Source organism: Hevea brasiliensis, chromosome 4 (genome assembly GCF_030052815.1).
Source record: "Hevea brasiliensis isolate MT/VB/25A 57/8 chromosome 4, ASM3005281v1, whole genome shotgun sequence".
Taxonomy (NCBI): Eukaryota; Viridiplantae; Streptophyta; class Magnoliopsida; order Malpighiales; family Euphorbiaceae; genus Hevea; species Hevea brasiliensis.
In genome coordinates, this window is record NC_079496.1 from 21459152 (window position 1) to 21466911 (window position 7760).

The window sequence follows — 7760 nt, forward strand, 5'->3', positions numbered from 1 at the left end:
TGGTGGGAAACATGCCCAGTTTACCAATTATTAATATTGTTTGAATGCTATAAAATAATATATTAACTTTTGACTTACTTAATATTTAACCCTCTAATTTTTTTGGATGAGATTAATAAAGTTTAATAAATAGTATAATATTATACTTTATTTCAAATTTTTAATTAAAATCTATTATAGACATTATATTTTATTTGAATTATTAAAAAAAATTAAAAAAAAAACTGAAAATTTCAACATTGTAATTTTATTAATCGAGTAGTTATTTTTAAGTAGTAAATTTAATTCTAATTTAATTTTTAATTTCATTTCATATTTTGATTCTAATTTAACTTTAAATTTAATTTTTAAATTTACGTAATTATTATTGTTAATTGGATTTTAATTTTAATTTTAATTCCAATTCCTTTCAACTTTAATTTAATTTTAGAAAACATAGCCATCAAAATTTTAAAATTTAATATTGACCATCGTATTTAGAGTTAGTTAAAGTAATAAAAATATAATTAGATATTTTTAATCTTGATCCTTTATTTTGTGAGAATAAATTTAGACTCTAGTTCAGTAATAAATAAAAAAGTCACTAATTAATCTTAGCTCTTAAATATTTTGAGGTTTAATTTTCACCATATTAGATGAAGAATAATAAAAGTAAAAAGAGAACAAAATTAGTACAATAATCTCCACCCTTATTCTTTAGTAAGATAAATTTATTATTCTCCTTTGCTCTTTAGAAAAAAAAAATCTAAAATCTTAAAAAATACCTCTCCTTTCACCAAAAATGACACTACCCGTAAACCCAAAATGCAGACAGCCTACCCCAGCTGCTTTCAATCTCACCTTCAATAATTTCCACAAAATACCCATGCTACTCCCCTGAAACAGACCACCATTTTCCTCAGAAGCTCCTTCGATTTCACTTCTATTTCAACCCTCACATGCCCGTTTAACAGTATTTTCAAATCCCTCTTGCAGACCATGAGCAGAGCATTACATCAATTGAAATAGAGCCCTCTGTCCTCTTCGACCAATAGCCTTTTCACGCTTCAATGCCAGCATTCACGATTCCTTTCAACGCCTACTTGGTTCCATCTTATCTTGCTAGTCATAGCCCCTTCATCATTCTCTTCTTTTTCGATTTCCACCCATTTTATCTACTATACTCCTAACTGTTCCCTTCTCCTCAGTCATGCAGCACCACACTTAGCTATTGAAGGATGCAGACCCACAAAGACACACACCATGCACACAACACATGTTTGACACACTGACCCATTTCTTCAGAGAACCAGAAGATCCCTTCGTTCACCTTAACGCCATTCTCATCCTACATAGAATGCCACGCTAGAGTCTCTCTCCAGTTCAGACCCGTCCTCAATCGGTGGCCTCTGCTGTATCCTAGCAACACTAGCAAACTGCTGCAGAAACTCACCGTTGCCGAAGAAGTTCATTTGGGTATTCATTGTTTAAACTCATATTACAATGTTTAGAATGATAATATAATGTCTCTCGATTGTGTTTTTGGATGCTCTGAAATCTGCTTTATTAAATGTGAATGATTGAAGAACCTTCTCTGAGCGGAATGTGGTTTTGTTTGTTATTGGAACTTGATAGTGTAATTGTAATATGATGATTTTTCGCATGCTGTGATTACGTCCTGAATGCTATTAAAAAACTGATACTAAGATTGAAGGTGTGTTGCTGGTAATCGGAAAAACTAGTGTAGGTGAGGTGGGGATTTTTTTTTTTTCTATATATTTATTTAAGCTCCATCCATTCCTTTCTTAAAATGCCATTCATTAATTCATTATTGTTGATGAATACTTTGTTTGCACTTTGTAGGGTTCGTGTGGTTGCTTTAATCCTCTAAAGATGACATTTTGATTCCCATCCTGGTAGTGAAAGTTAATGCTTCAGTCTTTGTGTGAGGGTTGTGATGCCTTTCATTTTCATATCATGATTTTTCCTTGGTTTTAAGAGTATTATATTGATGATTATGAATTGGTGTAGATTCTATTTGTGTTGACATTTGGTTATGCTTACATAGTTTATTGTTTATTAAAATACTGATAATTAAGACGTGGGTTTGAAAGTTTAGGTTCCAAGAGGTACCCTTTAATTAGTTAAATTAAATAAAACTTTTTTATATATAATTTTAGGAGTTCCTTCAACTATTTAAATTAAAATTATTTTTATAAAATTATTATTTTTTTTAGTGGTTATAGGTACACCCTTAACTATTTGAATAGGAGAGCATCCCTCGAATTATCTTAATTAATTAAAAAAATTAAATAAAAAAAAACCTTGTTTAAAAAAATTATATTTAAAATTTTTTTTGGTGGTTATCGGAACACTCCTTAAATTATCTAAATTAATTAAAAAATTAAATTAACAAAAAATCTTTTTTTTTTTTGCATAAAAATATATATATAAATTTTTTGTGGTATAGGGTTACCTTTAACTACTTAAATAGAGGGAACCTTTTGAATTATTTAAATTAATTAATTAAAATTTAAATTAACAAAAAAATCTTTTTTTGTAAAAAATATATCTCAATTTTTTTTTACTGGATGGCAGAGCACCCTTAACTACATGAATAGAGGACGCCCCTTGGACTATCTAATTTAATAAAAATTAATTGGGAAGTCCCTTTGATTGCTAAAATCTCTTTTAAAAACTATGAAGTCCTTTTGATTGCTAAAATCTCTTTTCAAAACTATCTTTCAAATAAAGATTCCCCACTTTTTTTCATCTTTTAGAATTTAATTTTAGAAAAGTAAAATAGATAAAAATAATTTGCTAGTGGTAATAGCCATTAAAAGCATTTAAGTCCATTCCTCTTAGATTAAGACCTTACTTTAAAACATAGAACAACATCAAGATGAGCTCATTTTATTTATTGTTTTTATGTGGTGTTCATATTGAGAAACGAGATGTGTGAATAAATATACAGGCCAGAAGATCAATTTTGTGCAAATTGCATCTTTTGAAAGTTGGAAAATGTTCAATTTTTAAGAGAAACTCTATCAAGTTTTCAGCAAATTTATAAGTAAGAAAATTTGTGCATTTACATATTTATTAATTAATTGAATTAATTAATATGTATTAAGATTGTAATTGATTAAATCCAATAATGAGACTTAGATTTATTATATGAGAGTACTTGTTAATGGTCAAATTTTTTAGGCATTAATTGACACATTCCTTTTAATCAGGACACTGAACGAATGAAAGACTTGGTCTATATTAATTCAGTTTCTTGTTTATAATTATTAAATTATGCTTAGCAAAATCAAAGAATAATAAAAGTGTGCATTTACACATTGGTTGATTGATTTGTATTAAGATTGTGGTTGGTTAACACTGATGATGGAACTTTGATTTATTATGTGAAAGCACTTGCTTATGGGTCAAATTTTTTAGATATTAATTAACACATTCTTTTTAATCGTGATACTAATTAAAATAGATAAAAGTCTTGATCCAAATTAGTTCAATTTTTATTTATAATAATTGAATCATGTTTATCAAAAATAAAAAAATTTATATTTATTTTTCTTAAAAGTGTTTTTACTTTTGAAGGTATGGCTCAACATTCAAATTCATGCAACGGACTTGATATACTTTTTTTTTTCTGGATACCCATTTTAAATTTAAACAAATTTAATTTTTGATAAAAGATTTTAGATCCAATTTTATTTTTCCTGCAAAATTACTTTTTGGGCCTTTATATTTTAGAATTATGGTTCTTTCTTATCAAAATTCACTAATTGTCAAATTTAAATGCCCCTTTTTTATTCCTTAACCTTGTTATTTTAATTATTTTCTTATACTTTTTTTAACATCAATATTAAAAGAATCAACAACCTTTTTTTATATTATTAATAAAGTAAAAATTAAAAAAAATAATAAAGTGGAGACAAAATTCACTTTTAGGTCGCTTCACTTGTGTAACACTCCTAATTTTTAAATAATTATTTTATATATAAATATAAATATTTTAGTCTAACTCTTGGTATTGTGGGTTTTGCGTGGGTATTTTCGTTTTGTGGCAATTCGATCGTCGCCCAGATCTGCAATTTCGAGCCGAGCAGACAAGCTGTCGAAATCACTTAGGAACCGGGTCAAAGTTATAGGCTACTCCATCATTTTCAGACGCCCCGGATGCGTTGCAAGCTACAGAATTGGCATTGGTAAACCCAAACTCCTAGTTCTTTTATAGTGCTGGGTTTAGAATAAAATTCCATAAAATAGTGGGTAGCTAGAAAATTATAATTCATTTGCGTTAGCTCTATAATATTGTTAAGGACCGCGGGATAAAATTTTAGAATTTTTAAAGCTAGCTAGAATGACTTTTGCAAAATATCGGTTTTAAACCTTATAATTGAATTGTTAGATTATATGAGATTTGCCTAAGTTGGAAGGCCCAGGAGGGGCCATGTGTTGTTGTTGAGATGAAGTGTGGCTTTAGAAGTGTGATTTGAACTACTTTGCAGGTTGGGTAGGTCTTAGATATAGGGAAAACTCTGTCAGATTTTCGGCACAACTTATGGTATTTTTTATTATTTTTAAGCTTGTATTGAGTCAATTATATTAAATAATTGTAATGTAATTGTCAGGTGAGTCGGGACAGCCTTCCTCCTCTGCCCACAGTGACCTCGGTTTACGTTTGTGAGTAAAATATTAATTTTAACTATAATTTCAATATTATATATATTCAAGGTATGTTCATGCATCACTTATAAATATATATTTACATAGTAGGCACGCTTTATATTACATTTTTAATTGATGAAATGAATATGGATGCTATTTTATGATAATTTGGAGCTGTGTGTTGTGATATTAGATATGGGCAGGACGGATAAACGCGGCTGGAGCTTGACTTGCTGGGACTCGATTCTATTTTGGTTAAGACGGGGTAGGCACGGCTCGAGTTGATCTTTCTAGCCCTCGCATTTGGACTATTAAGAGAAAGTCTTACTTGAGATGTACTCACTAGCAGAGGTTGGATTTAAGAGAGCTGTTTAGGGGATAAGCTCCCATATATAGATATAGATATATATATATATATATATATATATATATATATATATATATATATATATATATATATATATATATATATATATATATTGTTTGAATATTATATGGGTGTGTGAGTGCTCCAAATTACCTTCTTGTTGTCTGTGATGTGACTTGTATGAAATCTTTGAAGGTGTTGCATTCCATCCCTTAGGGTGCACTAGCCTTAGATAGCTATAGAAATTATACTTAAAATTAGTATTTTACTCTCTGAGTGAGTGCTCATTTCTGTTCATCTTATTTTTTCAGGATACAGGAGATTTCTTGTTGAGTTTTAATCTGCCTCTCTTCTTCGCAGGTCATTTAGTAATATCTGTTATATTTTTTATAACTTTACTAAATTCTAGAACTTCTGTGTTAGAAGTATTTTATTTGATTTGAGTCTGTAATATAATGCCATGTTAGATCTGTAAATCTATTAAATGCATATATGATTGGATTGGATGAGTGAGCTGAGTTTCCATTTGATTTTATGACATGATGAGTATGTGGAGGGTGAGCTGAGCTCCCCAATTTGATATATATTGTGCTTACAGGTCGAATGGGTCAAAAACTCTCCGTTGGGTGGTCCATGTTATGGTCGAACTCTGTCCAGTTGATTTCTTGAAATTGGGCTCAATATGGGCCTTAGGATTGAGTTAAGGAATAGTTAGGTTTACTACAAGCCTCGGGGGCTTTAGGCTGGCTCAGGTCCTAGTGCTTGGTCCTACCATAGGTTGGGTCGAGACGACTTACTTCTATATTTGACTTTCCCTAATAGTTAGACATTTAAGTGTTCCTACATTGATGCATTACAACTATTTTCTAAACAAACATAAAAAATAAATATCATAATTTAAAATGTATTTTAATATTGTTGACATTTTTTTATTGTAAGCACATTATTAAATCTACCTACCCTGTTTAGAGACGATTATGAGATGTATAACACCTTCCCCACACGTATATGAACTCTGAACCTTGGTTTTTTGGATTAGAAGTGGTAAATATTTTTTAAAAAAATAAAAAATTTTCCAAAATATTTTTTTTAAAATTTTTCCTCAATTAAAGTGCTAACTTCTTACTTTCCACTTGGATAGAATTGCTTAGCGATCGCAAAACCTCTGCAACAGTTACCAAATATCATTAATTGTTACACCATTAATTATTTTTTATCCCCTTAACAATTACTTCACAAGAGTAACACTTTATATTCAATTTTTTAATATTGTACCAAACACTTCCTCTGAATTAAGTGCTCGACTATGTTTGGAAAAGGCTCACAATTCCATAGCCTAAAAGCCTCTAAATGAAAAAAAAAAAAAGAATAGGTATTGAAATTGCAATTTTCCATAAGGATAAATCTTTCCACTAAAAATTTCTTGGCTTTCTCTTTTCCTAGCACTCTCCATATTTTTTTTAAACTAACTTTTTTGTCCTAAGGAAATCTCCTTTTTCAAGACTTAATAGCCATATTTAAAGGAATCTCAATTCCTCCATTAATTACCCCAATTAATACCTAATTAAGCTCTTTCAATTAATAATATTAATTATGAACCATTCATTTTCTAAAAATGAAAAATAGCTACTAAAAGGTCCTTTTATGCTCTACTCGAATGCATTAATTAGACTCAATTGGCCCATCATAGGAATGTATAGACTGAATCAGATTTCTAATATCTCTCACTGACACATAATGGGACAGCGAAGATAAGTTCTTTTTCATTCAAATTCATACTTTGGCATATAGGTCATGCAACCAGCAAGCACGAGAAAGTAATAATGTTATGCATCTATTAGGATACATGACTACTCATTTATTAAATCCTTGGAACAGTGGCGGAACCAAAAATTGACATAAGAGGGAAGAAAACTTTATGTTTTTTTTTTCTTTACTCTTGTAAAGAATGAGTGGTCACTTTCAATTGTAGTTGAAAAAGGAGCTTCTAAATTTTAAAAACCTTATTTCATAAAATACGTATTAGTAAATTTATTTTTACTATGTTATTAACTTTCTAATTTTACTAACTTAAAATTTTACTATTAATTAGTTTCCAATCCAAACATACACAAAATTACAAAAGTAATAACTTGAAATTTCAAGAAAAATTTATATGTTTACAATTTATATATGAATATAATTACCAAAATAAAACACAAGTCATTAAAAATTAATAAAAAATTTCATCAAATTTTTCATTCATTTATACTAAATATCAAAGTTTAATTAAAATTCTATAAATGAAATCACCAATGTTAATTGTGAAATAGAATGAAAAGAAAAAAAAAATGAGAATAGTAATAGATAATGGAAGAGAAAGAAAATTGAGCCTTGAGATTTTGAACTTTAAAGTTTTTAAGGGTATATATATATAAGTATAAATAATTATGAATTGTTATTTTGATGGCTAAAATTTATTTAATTGAGAATTTGAATCATGATATGGATCTTGTTTAACTACATTAATCATTATATTTTTTATCCTTTGTTAAAATTAATGATGAAATACCGTAAATAAAGTACAAAGAGATACTCGACCATACATATGGTATATTCACAATTATGTCTTACAGTGATAACACAATTCTCCAATTAGTGAATAACGTTATGGCATACTTAACCATATAACTTGGTGTAGGATTTTAGGGTTTGTGTGCCATATCTTGATAAATTGGGAAATAATAAGTGATGGGTG